Source organism: Astatotilapia calliptera, chromosome 3 (assembly GCF_964374335.1).
Source record: "Astatotilapia calliptera chromosome 3, fAstCal68.1, whole genome shotgun sequence".
NCBI classification, from domain to species: domain Eukaryota; kingdom Metazoa; phylum Chordata; class Actinopteri; order Cichliformes; family Cichlidae; genus Astatotilapia; species Astatotilapia calliptera.
The window spans coordinates 23,562,346-23,577,890 of record NC_137424.1 but is presented as its reverse complement, the minus strand read 5'-3'; the positions used below and the strand labels follow the sequence as shown (position 1 = coordinate 23,577,890).

The 15,545-nt window shown below is 58.1% G+C and overlaps 8 non-coding genes across 8 annotated transcripts; all 8 read left to right on the top strand.

Annotated features, from left to right (window-relative positions):
• Positions 1-1,904: 1,904 nt before the first annotated feature.
• LOC145426964 (5S ribosomal RNA) lies at positions 1,905-2,023 on the top strand. Its single transcript, XR_013907686.1, has one exon. It is a non-coding gene; the product is annotated as a 5S ribosomal RNA (ribosomal RNA).
• A 977-nt stretch (positions 2,024-3,000) lies between these two features.
• On the top strand, positions 3,001-3,119 carry LOC145427710 (5S ribosomal RNA). The gene has a single exon (XR_013908252.1). It is a non-coding gene; the product is annotated as a 5S ribosomal RNA (ribosomal RNA).
• A 3,029-nt stretch (positions 3,120-6,148) lies between these two features.
• LOC145426985 (5S ribosomal RNA) lies at positions 6,149-6,267 on the top strand. The gene has a single exon (XR_013907708.1). It is a non-coding gene; the product is annotated as a 5S ribosomal RNA (ribosomal RNA).
• A 1,294-nt stretch (positions 6,268-7,561) lies between these two features.
• On the top strand, positions 7,562-7,680 carry LOC145426963 (5S ribosomal RNA). The gene has a single exon (XR_013907685.1). It is a non-coding gene; the product is annotated as a 5S ribosomal RNA (ribosomal RNA).
• A 1,096-nt stretch (positions 7,681-8,776) lies between these two features.
• Positions 8,777-8,895, top strand: LOC145427709 (5S ribosomal RNA). Its single transcript, XR_013908251.1, has one exon. It is a non-coding gene; the product is annotated as a 5S ribosomal RNA (ribosomal RNA).
• A 2,087-nt stretch (positions 8,896-10,982) lies between these two features.
• LOC145426962 (5S ribosomal RNA) lies at positions 10,983-11,101 on the top strand. The gene has a single exon (XR_013907684.1). It is a non-coding gene; the product is annotated as a 5S ribosomal RNA (ribosomal RNA).
• A 1,448-nt stretch (positions 11,102-12,549) lies between these two features.
• LOC145426961 (5S ribosomal RNA) lies at positions 12,550-12,668 on the top strand. The gene has a single exon (XR_013907683.1). It is a non-coding gene; the product is annotated as a 5S ribosomal RNA (ribosomal RNA).
• Positions 12,669-13,764: 1,096 nt separating this feature from the next.
• Positions 13,765-13,883, top strand: LOC145427708 (5S ribosomal RNA). The gene has a single exon (XR_013908250.1). It is a non-coding gene; the product is annotated as a 5S ribosomal RNA (ribosomal RNA).
• The last annotated feature ends 1,662 nt before the right edge of the window (positions 13,884-15,545 follow it).

Below are 15,545 nucleotides of genomic sequence, written 5' to 3'. Positions count from 1 at the left end.
CTCAGGCCACTTACACCACACCAGGGCCTGTGGCACTGGCTGAGGCCACTTACACCACACCAGGGCCTGTGGCTCTGGCTGAGGCCACTTACACCACACCAGGGCCTGTGGCACTGGCTGAGGCCACTTACACCACACCAGGGCCTGTGGCACTGGCTGAGGCCACTTACACCACACCAGGGCCTTAGTTGCTATTGAGGCCACTTACACCACACCAGGGCCTGTGGCAGTGGCTGAGGCCACTTACACCACACCAGGGCCTGTGGCTGCTGGCTGAGGCCACTTACACCACACCAGGGCATTAGTTGCTATTGAGGCCACTTACACCACACCAGGGCCTGTGGCTGCTGGCTGAGGCCACCTACACCACACCAGGGCATTAGTTGCTATTGAGGCCAATTACACCACACCAGGGTCTGTGGCACTGGCTGAGGCCACTTACACCACACCAGGGCCTGTGGCACTGGCTGAGGCCACTTACACCACACCAGGGCCTGTGGCTGCTGGCTGAGGCCACTTACACCACACCAGGGCCTGTGGCTGCTGGCTGAGGCCACTTACACCACACCAGGGCCTGTGGCTGCTGGCTGAGGCCACTTACACCACACCAGGGCATTAGTTGCTATTGAGGCCCCTTACACCACACCAGGGCCTGTGGCACTGGCTGAGGCCACTTACACCACACCAGGGCCTGTGGCTGCTGGCTGAGGCCACCTACACCACACCAGGGCATTAGTTGCTATTGAGGCCAATTACACCACACCAGGGTCTGTGACTCTTGCTCAGGCCACTTACACCACACCAGGGCCTGTGGCACTGGCTGAGGCCACTTACACCACACCAGGGCCTGTGGCTGCTGGCTGAGGCCACTTACACCACACCAGGGCCTGTGGCTGCTGGCTGAGGTCACTTACACCACACCAGGGCCTGTGGCTGCTGGCTGAGGGCACTTACACCACACCAGTGCCTGTGGCTTCTGGCTGAGGCCACTTACACCACACCAGTGCCTGTGGCTTCTGGCTCAGGCCACTTACACCACACCAGGGCCTGTGGCTGCTGGCTGAGGCCACTTACACCACACCAGGGCCTGTGGCTGCTGGCTGAGGCCACTTACACCACACCAGTGCCTGTGGCTGCTGGCTGAGGCCACTTACACCACACCAGGGCATTAGTTGCTATTGAGGCCCCTTACACCACACCAGGGCCTGTGGCACTGGCTGAGGCCACTTACACCACACCAGGGCCTGTGGCTGCTGGCTGAGGCCACCTACACCTCACCAGGGCATTAGTTGCTATTGAGGCCAGTTACACCACACCAGGGTCTGTGGCTCTTGCTCAGGCCACTTACACCACACCAGGGCCTGTGGCACTGGCTGAGGCCACTTACACCACACCAGGGCCTGTGGCACTGGCTGAGGCCACTTACACCACACCAGGGCCTGTGGCTCTGGCTGAGGCCACTTACACCACACCAGGGCCTGTGGCTGCTGGCTGAGGCCACTTAAACCACACCAGGGCCTGTGGCTGCTTGCTGAGGCCACTTACACCACACCAGTGCCTGTGGCTTCTGGCTGAGGCCACTTACACCACACCAGGGCCTGTGGCTCTTGCTCAGGCCACTCACATCACACCAGGCCCTGCGCTTCTGGCCGAGGCCATCTTCACCAAACCAGGCCCTGTGCTGCTAGCTGTGGCCATGTACAACACACCAGGCCCTGTGCTGGTTCCTGAGGCCATCTTCAACAATCCAGGGCCTGTGCTGTTAGATAAATGCTAAACTGAGCCTTTGGGTTAGGGTATTATGCAAACATGCAGGTATGGTTAAAGGATTGTCTTCGTAACTTCAGGTACTTGCCACCTAATCAGTTGAATCCATAAATTGAGACATTGTGCTGGGGCCAGCAGCTTACGGCCATACCACCCTGAGCACGCCCGACCTCGTCTGATCTTGGAAGCTAAGCAGGGCTGGGCTTGGTTAGTACTTGGATGGGAGACTGCCTGGGAATACCTGGTGCTGTAAGCCTTTGATTTTCATGTCATTGAACCGCTTTTGATCCAGAGAAGGGGTGTATTAAAAGACCAAAAGCAGCTGCCCATTAATGAGGGCACATTAACGACATTCCTTTTGGCTGTTTTCCAATGTCTTGTGCTGCTAGCTGATGCCACCTACACCACACCAGGGCCTGAGTGACCGGCTGGGGCCACTTACACCACATCAGGGCCTGTGGCTGCTGGCTGAGGCCACTTACACCACACCAGGGCCTGTGGCTGCTGGCTGAGGCCACTTACACCACACCAGGGCCTGTGGCTGCTGGCTGAGGCCACCTACACCACACCAGGGTCTTAGTTGCTATTGAGGCCAATTACACCACACCAGGGTCTGTGGCTCTTGCTCAGGCCACTTACACCACACCAGGGCCTGTGGCTGCTGGCTGAGGCCACTTACACCACACCAGGGCATTAGTTGCTATTGAGGCCACTTACACCACACCAGGGCCTGTGGCTGCTGGCTGAGGCCACCTACACCACACCAGGTCATTAGTTGCTATTGAGGCCAATTACACCACACCAGGGTCTTTGGCTCTTGCTCAGGCCACTTACACCACACCAGGGCCTGTGGCTCTGGCTGAGGCCACTTACACCACACCAGGGCCTGTGGCTGCTGGCTGAGGCCACTTACACCACACCAGTGCCTGTGGCTTCTGGCTCAGGCCACTCACATCACACCAGGCCCTGCGCTTCTGGCCGAGGCCATTTTCACCAAACCAGGCCCTGTGCTGCTAGCTGTGGCCATGTACAACACACCAGGCCCTGTGCTGGTTCCTGAGGCCATCTTCAACAATCCAGGGCCTGTGCTGTTAGATAAATGCTAAACTGAGCCTTTGGGTTAGGGTATTATGCAAACATGCAGGTATGGTTAAAGGATTGTCTTCGTAACTTCAGGTACTTGCCACCTAATCAGTTGAATCCATAAATTGAGACATTGTGCTGGGGCCAGCAGCTTACGGCCATACCACCCTGAGCACGCCCGACCTCGTCTGATCTCGGAAGCTAAGCAGGGCTGGGCTTGGTTAGTACTTGGATGGGAGACTACCTGGGAATACCTGGTGCTGTAAGCCTTTCATTTTCATGTCATTGAACAGCTTTTGATCCAGAGAAGGGGTGTATTAAAAGACCAAAAGCAGCTGCCCATTAATGAGGGCACATTAACGACATTGCTTTTGGCTGTTTTCCAATGTCTTGTGCTGCTAGCTGATGCCACCTACACCACACCAGGGCCTGAGTGACCGGCTGGGGCCACTTACACCACATCAGGGCCTGTGGCTGCTGGCTGAGGCCACTTACACCACACCAGGGCCTGTGGCTGCTGGCTGAGGCCACTTACACCACACCAGGGCATTAGTTGCTATTGAGGCCAATTACACCACACCAGGGTCTGTGGCTCTTGCTCAGGCCACTTACACCACACCAGGGCCTGTGGCTGCTGGCTGAGGCCACCTACACCACACCAGGGCATTAGTTGCTATTGAGGCCAATTACACCACACCAGGGTCTGTGGCTCTTGCTCAGGCCACTTACACCACACCAGGGCCTGTGGCACTGGCTGAGGCCACTTACACCACACCATGGCCTGTGGCTCTGGCTGAGGCCACTTACACCACACCAGGGCCTGTGGCTGCTGGCTGAGGCCATTTACACCACACCAGGGCCTGTGGCTGCTGGCTGAGGCCACTTTCACCACACCAGGGACTGTGGCTGCTGTCTGAGGCCACTTACACCACACCAGTGCCTGTGGCTTCTGGCTGAGGCCACTTACACCACACCAGGGCCTGTGGCTCTTGCTCAGGCCACTTACACCACACCAGGGCCTGTGGCTGCTGGCTGAGGCCACTTACACCACACCAGGGCATTAGTTGCTATTGAGGCCAATTACACCACACCAGGGTCTGTGACTCTTGCTCAGGCCACTTACACCACACCAGGGCCTGTGGCACTGGCTGAGGCCACTTACACCACACCAGGGCCTGTGGCTGCTGGCTGAGGCCACTTACACCACACCAGGGCCTGTGGCTGCTGGCTGAGGTCACTTACACCACACCAGTGCCTGTGGCTGCTGGCTGAGGGCACTTACACCACACCAGTGCCTGTGGCTTTTGGCTGAGGCCACTTACACCACACCAGGGCCTGTGGCTGCTGGCTGGGGCCACTTACACCACATCAGGGCCTGTGGCTGCTGGCTGAGGCCACTTACACCACACCAGTGCCTGTGGCTTCTGGCTGAGGCCACTTACACCACACCAGGGCATTAGTTGCTATTGAGGCCAATTACACCACACCAGGGTCTGTGGCTCTTGCTCAGGCCACTTACACCACATCAGGGTCTGTGGCACTGGCTGAGGCCACTTACACCACACCAGGGCCTGTGGCTGCTGGCTGAGGCCACCTACACCACACCAGGGCATTAGTTGCTATTGAGGCCAATTACACCACACCAGGGTCTGTGACTCTTGCTCAGGCCACTTACACCACACCAGGGCCTGTGGCTGCTGGCTGAGGCCACTTACACCACACCAGGGCCTGTGGCTGCTGGCTGAGGCCACTTACACCACACCAGGGCCTGTGGCTGCTGGCTGAGGTCACTTACACCACACCAGTGCCTGTGGCTGCTGGCTGAGGGCACTTACACCACACCAGTGCCTGTGGCTTCTGGCTGAGGCCACTTACACCACACCAGGGCCTGTGGCTGCTGGCTGAGGCCACTTACACCACACCAGGGCCTGTGGCTGCTGGCTGAGGTCACTTACACCACACCAGTGCCTGTGGCTGCTGGCTGAGGGCACTTACACCACACCAGTGCCTGTGGCTTCTGGCTGAGGCCACTTACACCACACCAGGGCCTGTGGCTCTTGCTCAGGCCACTTACACCACACCAGGGCCTGTGGCTGCTGGCTGAGGCCACTTACACCACACCAGGGCCTGTGGCTGCTGGCTGAGGGCACTTACACCACACCAGTGCCTGTGGCTGCTGGCTGAGGCCACTTACACCACACCAGGGCATTAGTTGCTATTGAGGCCCCTTACACCACACCAGGGCCTGTGGCACTGGCTGAGGCCACTTACACCACACCAGGGCCTGTGGCTGCTGGCTGAGGCCACCTACACCACACCAGGGCATTAGTTGCTATTGAGGCCAATTACACCACACCAGGGTCTGTGACTCTTGCTCAGGCCACTTACACCACACCAGGGCCTGTGGCACTGGCTGAGGCCACTTACACCACACCAGGGCCTGTGGCTGCTGGCTGAGGCCACTTACACCACACCAGGGCCTGTGGCTGCTGGCTGAGGTCACTTACACCACACCAGGGCCTGTGGCTGCTGGCTGAGGCCACTTACACCACACCAGGGCATTAGTTGCTATTGAGGCCCCTTACACCACACCAGGGCCTGTGGCACTGGCTGAGGCCACTTACACCACACCAGGGCCTGTGGCTGCTGGCTGAGGCCACCTACACCACACCAGGGCATTAGTTGCTATTGAGGCCAATTACACCACACCAGGGTCTGTGGCTCTTGCTCAGGCCACTTACACCACACCAGGGCCTGTGGCACTGGCTGAGGCCACTTACACCACACCATGGCCTGTGGCTCTGGCTGAGGCCACTTACACCACACCAGGGCCTGTGGCTGCTGGCTGAGGCCATTTACACCACACCAGGGCCTGTGGCTGCTGGCTGAGGCCACTTACACCACACCAGGGACTGTGGCTGCTGGCTGAGGCCACTTACACCACACCAGTGCCTGTGGCTTCTGGCTGAGGCCACTTACACCACACCAGGGCCTGTGGCTCTTGCTCAGGCCACTCACATCACACCAGGCCCTGCGCTTCTGGCCGAGGCCATCTTCACCAAACCAGGCCCTGTGCTGCTAGCTGTGGCCATGTACAACACACCAGGCCCTGTGCTGGTTCCTGAGGCCATCTTCAACAATCCAGGGCCTGTGCTGTTAGATAAATGCTAAACTGAGCCTTTGGGTTAGGGTATTATGCAAACATGCAGGTATGGTTAAAGGATTGTCTTCGTAACTTCAGGTACTTGCCACCTAATCAGTTGAATCCATAAATTGAGACATTGTGCTGGGGCCAGCAGCTTACGGCCATACCACCCTGAGCACGCCCGACCTCGTCTGATCTCGGAAGCTAAGCAGAGCTGGGCTTGGTTAGTACTTGGATGGGAGACTGCCTGGGAATACCTGGTGCTGTAAGCCTTTCATTTTCATGTCATTGAACCGCTTTTGATCCAGAGAAGGGGTGTATTAAAAGACCAAAAGCAGCTGCCCATTAATGAGGGCACATTAACGACATTGCTTTTGGCTGTTTTCCAATGTCTTGTGCTGCTAGCTGAGGCCACCTACACCACACCAGGGCCTTAGTTGCTATTGAGGCCAATTACACCACACCAGGGTCTGTGACTCTTGCTCAGGCCACTTACACCACACCAGGGCCTTTGGCACTGGCTGAGGCCACTTACACCACACCAGGGCCTTTGGCACTGGCTGAGGCCACTTACACCACACCAGGGCCTGTGGCTGCTGGCTGAGGCCACTTACACCACACCAGGGCCTGTGGCTGCTGGCTGAGGTCACTTACACCACACCAGGGCCTGTGGCTGCTGGCTGAGGGCACTTACACCACACCAGTGCCTGTGGCTTCTGGCTGAGGCCACTTACACCACACCAGGGCCTGTGGCAGCTGGCTCAGGCCACTTACACCACACCAGGGCCTGTGGCTGCTGGCTGAGGCCACTTACACCACACCAGGGCCTGTGGCTGCTGGCTCAGGCCACTTACACCACACCAGTGCCTGTGGCTGCTGGCTGAGGCCACTTACACCACACCAGGGCATTAGTTGCTATTGAGGCCCCTTACACCACACCAGGGCCTGTGGCACTGGCTGAGGGCACTTACACCACACCAGGGCCTGTGGCTGCTGGCTGAGGCCACTTACACCTCACCAGGGCATTAGTTGCTATTGAGGCCAATTACACCACACCAGGGTCTGTGGCTCTTGCTCAGGCCACCTACACCACACCAGGGCCTGTGGCACTGGCTGAGGCCACTTACACCACACCAGGGCCTGTGGCTCTGGCTCAGGCCACTTACACCACACCAGGGCCTGTGGCTGCTGGCTGAGGCCATTTACACCACACCAGGGCCTGTGGCTGCTGGCTGAGGCCACTTACACCACACCAGGGCCTGTGGCTGCTGGCTGAGGCCACTTACACCACACCAGGGCCTGTGGCTCTTGCTCAGGCCACTCACATCACACCAGGCCCTGCGCTTCTGGCCGAGGCCATCTTCACCAAACCAGGCCCTGTGCTGCTAGCTGTGGCCATGTACAACACACCAGGGCCTGTGCTGTTAGATAAATGCTAAACTGAGCCTTTGGGTTAGGGTATTATGCAAACATGCAGGTATGGTTAAAGGATTGTCTTCGTAACTTCAGGTACTTGCCACCTAATCAGTTGAATCCATAAATTGAGACATTGTGCTGGGGCCAGCAGCTTACGGCCATACCACCCTGAGCACGCCCGACCTCGTCTGATCTTGGAAGCTAAGCAGGGCTGGGCTTGGTTAGTACTTGGATGGGAGACTGCCTGGGAATACCTGGTGCTGTAAGCCTTTCATTTTCATGTCATTGAACCGCTTTTGATCCAGAGAAGGGGTGTATTAAAAGACCAAAAGCAGCTGCCCATTAATGAGGGCACATTAACGACATTGCTTTTGGCTGTTTTCCAATGTCTTGTGCTGCTAGCTGATGCCACCTACACCACACCAGGGCCTGAGTGACCGGCTGGGGCCACTTACACCACATCAGGGCCTGTGGCTGCTGGCTGAGGCCACTTACACCACACCAGGGCCTGTGGCTGCTGGCTGAGGCCACTTACACCACACCAGGGCCTGTGGCTGCTGGCTGAGGCCACCTACACCACACCAGGGTCTTAGTTGCTATTGAGGCCAATTACACCACACCAGGGTCTGTGGCTCTTGCTCAGGCCACTTACACCACACCAGGGCCTGTGGCTGCTGGCTGAGGCCACTTACACCACACCAGGGCATTAGTTGCTATTGAGGCCACTTACACCACACCAGGGCCTGTGGCTGCTGGCTGAGGCCACCTACACCACACCAGGGCATTAGTTGCTATTGAGGCCAATTACACCACACCAGGGTCTTTGGCTCTTGCTCAGGCCACTTACACCACACCAGGGCCTGTGGCACTGGCTGAGGCCACTTACACCACACCAGGGCCTGTGGCTCTGGCTGAGGCCACTTACACCACACCAGGGCCTGTGGCTGCTGGCTGAGGCCACTTACACCACACCAGGGCCTGTGGCTGCTGGCTGAGGCCACTTACACCACACCAGGGCCTGTGGCTGCTGGCTGAGGCCACTTACACCACACCAGTGCCTGTGGCTTCTGGCTCAGGCCACTCACATCACACCAGGCCCTGCGCTTCTGGCCGAGGCCATTTTCACCAAACCAGGCCCTGTGCTGCTAGCTGTGGCCATGTACAACACACCAGGCCCTGTGCTGGTTCCTGAGGCCATCTTCAACAATCCAGGGCCTGTGCTGTTAGATAAATGCTAAACTGAGCCTTTGGGTTAGGGTATTATGCAAACATGCAGGTATGGTTAAAGGATTGTCTTCGTAACTTCAGGTACTTGCCACCTAATCAGTTGAATCCATAAATTGAGACATTGTGCTGGGGCCAGCAGCTTACGGCCATACCACCCTGAGCACGCCCGACCTCGTCTGATCTCGGAAGCTAAGCAGGGCTGGGCTTGGTTAGTACTTGGATGGGAGACTACCTGGGAATACCTGGTGCTGTAAGCCTTTCATTTTCATGTCATTGAACAGCTTTTGATCCAGAGAAGGGGTGTATTAAAAGACCAAAAGCAGCTGCCCATTAATGAGGGCACATTAACGACATTGCTTTTGGCTGTTTTCCAATGTCTTGTGCTGCTAGCTGATGCCACCTACACCACACCAGGGCCTGAGTGACCGGCTGGGGCCACTTACACCACATCAGGGCCTGTGGCTGCTGGCTGAGGCCACTTACACCACACCAGGGCCTGTGGCTGCTGGCTGAGGCCACTTACACCACACCAGGGCATTAGTTGCTATTGAGGCCAATTACACCACACCAGGGTCTGTGGCTCTTGCTCAGGCCACTTACACCACACCATGGCCTGTGGCACTGGCTGAGGCCACTTACACCACACCAGGGCCTGTGGCTGTTGGCTGAGGCCACCTACACCACACCAGGGCATTAGTTGCTATTGAGGCCAATTACACCACACCAGCGTCTGTGACTCTTGCTCAGGCCACTTACACCACACCAGGGCCTGTGGCACTGGCTGAGGCCACTTACACCACACCAGGGCCTGTGGCTGCTGGCTGAGGCCACTTACACCACACCAGGGCATGTGGCTGCTGGCTGAGGTCACTTACACCACACCAGTGCCTGTGGCTGCTGGCTGAGGGCACTTACACCACACCAGTGCCTGTGGCTTCTGGCTGAGGCCACTTACACCACACCAGGGCCTGTGGCTGCTGGCTGAGGCCACTTACACCACACCAGGGCCTGTGGCTGCTGGCTGAGGTCACTTACACCACACCAGTGCCTGTGGCTGCTGGCTGAGGGCACTTACACCACACCAGTGCCTGTGGCTTCTGGCTGAGGCCACTTACACCACACCAGGGCCTGTGGCTCTTGCTCAGGCCACTTACACCACACCAGGGCCTGTGGCACTGGCTGAGGCCACTTACACCACACCAGGGCCTTTGGCACTGGCTGAGGCCACTTACACCACACCAGGGTCTGTGGCTGCTGGCTGAGGCCACTTACACCACACCAGGGCCTGTGGCTGCTGGCTGAGGTCACTTACACCACACCAGGGCCTGTGGCTGCTGGCTGAGGGCACTTACACCACACCAGTGCCTGTGGCTTCTGGCTGAGGCCACTTACACCACACCAGGGCCTGTGGCAGCTGGCTCAGGCCACTTACACCACACCAGGGCCTGTGGCTGCTGGCTGAGGGCACTTACACCACACCAGTGCCTGTGGCTGCTGGCTGAGGTCACTTACACCACACCAGGGCCTGTGGCTGCTGGCTGAGGGCACTTACACCACACCAGTGCCTGTGGCTGCTGGCTGAGGCCACTTACACCACACCAGGGCCTGTGGCTGCTGGCTCAGGCCACTTACACCACACCAGTGCCTGTGGCTGCTGGCTGAGGCCACTTACACCACACCAGGGCATTAGTTGCTATTGAGGCCCCTTACACCACACCAGGGCCTGTGGCACTGGCTGAGGGCACTTACACCACACCAGGGCCTGTGGCTGCTGGCTGAGGCCACTTACACCTCACCAGGGCATTAGTTGCTATTGAGGCCAATTACACCACACCAGGGTCTGTGGCTCTTGCTCAGGCCACCTACACCACACCAGGGCCTGTGGCACTGGCTGAGGCCACTTACACCACACCAGGGCCTGTGGCTCTGGCTCAGGCCACTTACACCACACCAGGGCCTGTGGCTGCTGGCTGAGGCCATTTACACCACACCAGGGCCTGTGGCTGCTGGCTGAGGCCACTTACACCACACCAGGGCCTGTGGCTGCTGGCTGAGGCCACTTACACCACACCAGGGCCTGTGGCTCTTGCTCAGGCCACTCACATCACACCAGGCCCTGCGCTTCTGGCCGAGGCCATCTTCACCAAACCAGGCCCTGTGCTGCTAGCTGTGGCCATGTACAACACACCAGGGCCTGTGCTGTTAGATAAATGCTAAACTGAGCCTTTGGGTTAGGGTATTATGCAAACATGCAGGTATGGTTAAAGGATTGTCTTCGTAACTTCAGGTACTTGCCACCTAATCAGTTGAATCCATAAATTGAGACATTGTGCTGGGGCCAGCAGCTTACGGCCATACCACCCTGAGCACGCCCGACCTCGTCTGATCTTGGAAGCTAAGCAGGGCTGGGCTTGGTTAGTACTTGGATGGGAGACTGCCTGGGAATACCTGGTGCTGTAAGCCTTTCATTTTCATGTCATTGAACCGCTTTTGATCCAGAGAAGGGGTGTATTAAAAGACCAAAAGCAGCTGCCCATTAATGAGGGCACATTAACGACATTGCTTTTGGCTGTTTTCCAATGTCTTGTGCTGCTAGCTGATGCCACCTACACCACACCAGGGCCTGAGTGACCGGCTGGGGCCACTTACACCACATCAGGGCCTGTGGCTGCTGGCTGAGGCCACTTACACCACACCAGGGCCTGTGGCTGCTGGCTGAGGCCACTTACACCACACCAGGGCCTGTGGCTGCTGGCTGAGGCCACCTACACCACACCAGGGTCTTAGTTGCTATTGAGGCCAATTACACCACACCAGGGTCTGTGGCTCTTGCTCAGGCCACTTACACCACACCAGGGCCTGTGGCTGCTGGCTGAGGCCACTTACACCACACCAGGGCATTAGTTGCTATTGAGGCCACTTACACCACACCAGGGCCTGTGGCTGCTGGCTGAGGCCACCTACACCACACCAGGGCATTAGTTGCTATTGAGGCCAATTACACCACACCAGGGTCTTTGGCTCTTGCTCAGGCCACTTACACCACACCAGGGCCTGTGGCACTGGCTGAGGCCACTTACACCACACCAGGGCCTGTGGCTCTGGCTGAGGCCACTTACACCACACCAGGGCCTGTGGCTGCTGGCTGAGGCCACTTACACCACACCAGGGCCTGTGGCTGCTGGCTCAGGCCACTTACACCACACCAGTGCCTGTGGCTGCTGGCTGAGGCCACTTACACCACACCAGGGCATTAGTTGCTATTGAGGCCCCTTACACCACACCAGGGCCTGTGGCACTGGCTGAGGGCACTTACACCACACCAGGGCCTGTGGCTGCTGGCTGAGGCCACTTACACCTCACCAGGGCATTAGTTGCTATTGAGGCCAATTACACCACACCAGGGTCTGTGGCTCTTGCTCAGGCCACCTACACCACACCAGGGCCTGTGGCACTGGCTGAGGCCACTTACACCACACCAGGGCCTGTGGCTCTGGCTCAGGCCACTTACACCACACCAGGGCCTGTGGCTGCTGGCTGAGGCCATTTACACCACACCAGGGCCTGTGGCTGCTGGCTGAGGCCACTTACACCACACCAGGGCCTGTGGCTGCTGGCTGAGGCCACTTACACCACACCAGGGCCTGTGGCTCTTGCTCAGGCCACTCACATCACACCAGGCCCTGCGCTTCTGGCCGAGGCCATCTTCACCAAACCAGGCCCTGTGCTGCTAGCTGTGGCCATGTACAACACACCAGGGCCTGTGCTGTTAGATAAATGCTAAACTGAGCCTTTGGGTTAGGGTATTATGCAAACATGCAGGTATGGTTAAAGGATTGTCTTCGTAACTTCAGGTACTTGCCACCTAATCAGTTGAATCCATAAATTGAGACATTGTGCTGGGGCCAGCAGCTTACGGCCATACCACCCTGAGCACGCCCGACCTCGTCTGATCTTGGAAGCTAAGCAGGGCTGGGCTTGGTTAGTACTTGGATGGGAGACTGCCTGGGAATACCTGGTGCTGTAAGCCTTTCATTTTCATGTCATTGAACCGCTTTTGATCCAGAGAAGGGGTGTATTAAAAGACCAAAAGCAGCTGCCCATTAATGAGGGCACATTAACGACATTGCTTTTGGCTGTTTTCCAATGTCTTGTGCTGCTAGCTGATGCCACCTACACCACACCAGGGCCTGAGTGACCGGCTGGGGCCACTTACACCACATCAGGGCCTGTGGCTGCTGGCTGAGGCCACTTACACCACACCAGGGCCTGTGGCTGCTGGCTGAGGCCACTTACACCACACCAGGGCCTGTGGCTGCTGGCTGAGGCCACCTACACCACACCAGGGTCTTAGTTGCTATTGAGGCCAATTACACCACACCAGGGTCTGTGGCTCTTGCTCAGGCCACTTACACCACACCAGGGCCTGTGGCTGCTGGCTGAGGCCACTTACACCACACCAGGGCATTAGTTGCTATTGAGGCCACTTACACCACACCAGGGCCTGTGGCTGCTGGCTGAGGCCACCTACACCACACCAGGGCATTAGTTGCTATTGAGGCCAATTACACCACACCAGGGTCTTTGGCTCTTGCTCAGGCCACTTACACCACACCAGGGCCTGTGGCACTGGCTGAGGCCACTTACACCACACCAGGGCCTGTGGCTCTGGCTGAGGCCACTTACACCACACCAGGGCCTGTGGCTGCTGGCTGAGGCCACTTACACCACACCAGGGCCTGTGGCTGCTGGCTGAGGCCACTTACACCACACCAGGGCCTGTGGCTGCTGGCTGAGGCCACTTACACCACACCAGTGCCTGTGGCTTCTGGCTCAGGCCACTCACATCACACCAGGCCCTGCGCTTCTGGCCGAGGCCATTTTCACCAAACCAGGCCCTGTGCTGCTAGCTGTGGCCATGTACAACACACCAGGCCCTGTGCTGGTTCCTGAGGCCATCTTCAACAATCCAGGGCCTGTGCTGTTAGATAAATGCTAAACTGAGCCTTTGGGTTAGGGTATTATGCAAACATGCAGGTATGGTTAAAGGATTGTCTTCGTAACTTCAGGTACTTGCCACCTAATCAGTTGAATCCATAAATTGAGACATTGTGCTGGGGCCAGCAGCTTACGGCCATACCACCCTGAGCACGCCCGACCTCGTCTGATCTCGGAAGCTAAGCAGGGCTGGGCTTGGTTAGTACTTGGATGGGAGACTACCTGGGAATACCTGGTGCTGTAAGCCTTTCATTTTCATGTCATTGAACAGCTTTTGATCCAGAGAAGGGGTGTATTAAAAGACCAAAAGCAGCTGCCCATTAATGAGGGCACATTAACGACATTGCTTTTGGCTGTTTTCCAATGTCTTGTGCTGCTAGCTGATGCCACCTACACCACACCAGGGCCTGAGTGACCGGCTGGGGCCACTTACACCACATCAGGGCCTGTGGCTGCTGGCTGAGGCCACTTACACCACACCAGGGCCTGTGGCTGCTGGCTGAGGCCACTTACACCACACCAGGGCATTAGTTGCTATTGAGGCCAATTACACCACACCAGGGTCTGTGGCTCTTGCTCAGGCCACTTACACCACACCATGGCCTGTGGCACTGGCTGAGGCCACTTACACCACACCAGGGCCTGTGGCTGTTGGCTGAGGCCACCTACACCACACCAGGGCATTAGTTGCTATTGAGGCCAATTACACCACACCAGCGTCTGTGACTCTTGCTCAGGCCACTTACACCACACCAGGGCCTGTGGCACTGGCTGAGGCCACTTACACCACACCAGGGCCTGTGGCTGCTGGCTGAGGCCACTTACACCACACCAGGGCATGTGGCTGCTGGCTGAGGTCACTTACACCACACCAGTGCCTGTGGCTGCTGGCTGAGGGCACTTACACCACACCAGTGCCTGTGGCTTCTGGCTGAGGCCACTTACACCACACCAGGGCCTGTGGCTGCTGGCTGAGGCCACTTACACCACACCAGGGCCTGTGGCTGCTGGCTGAGGTCACTTACACCACACCAGTGCCTGTGGCTGCTGGCTGAGGGCACTTACACCACACCAGTGCCTGTGGCTTCTGGCTGAGGCCACTTACACCACACCAGGGCCTGTGGCTCTTGCTCAGGCCACTTACACCACACCAGGGCCTGTGGCACTGGCTGAGGCCACTTACACCACACCAGGGCCTTTGGCACTGGCTGAGGCCACTTACACCACACCAGGGTCTGTGGCTGCTGGCTGAGGCCACTTACACCACACCAGGGCCTGTGGCTGCTGGCTGAGGTCACTTACACCACACCAGGGCCTGTGGCTGCTGGCTGAGGGCACTTACACCACACCAGTGCCTGTGGCTTCTGGCTGAGGCCACTTACACCACACCAGGGCCTGTGGCAGCTGGCTCAGGCCACTTACACCACACCAGGGCCTGTGGCTGCTGGCTGAGGGCACTTACACCACACCAGTGCCTGTGGCTGCTGGCTGAGGTCACTTACACCACACCAGGGCCTGTGGCTGCTGGCTGAGGGCACTTACACCACACCAGTGCCTGTGGCTGCTGGCTGAGGCCACTTACACCACACCAGGGCCTGTGGCTGCTGGCTCAGGCCACTTACACCACACCAGTGCCTGTGGCTGCTGGCTGAGGCCACTTACACCACACCAGGGCATTAGTTGCTATTGAGGCCCCTTACACCACACCAGGGCCTGTGGCACTGGCTGAGGGCACTTACACCACACCAGGGCCTGTGGCTGCTGGCTGAGGCCACTTACACCTCACCAGGGCATTAGTTGCTATTGAGGCCAATTACACCACACCAGGGTCTGTGGCTCTTGCTCAGGCCACCTACACCACACCAGGGCCTGTGGCACTGGCTGAGGCCACTTACACCACACCAGGGCC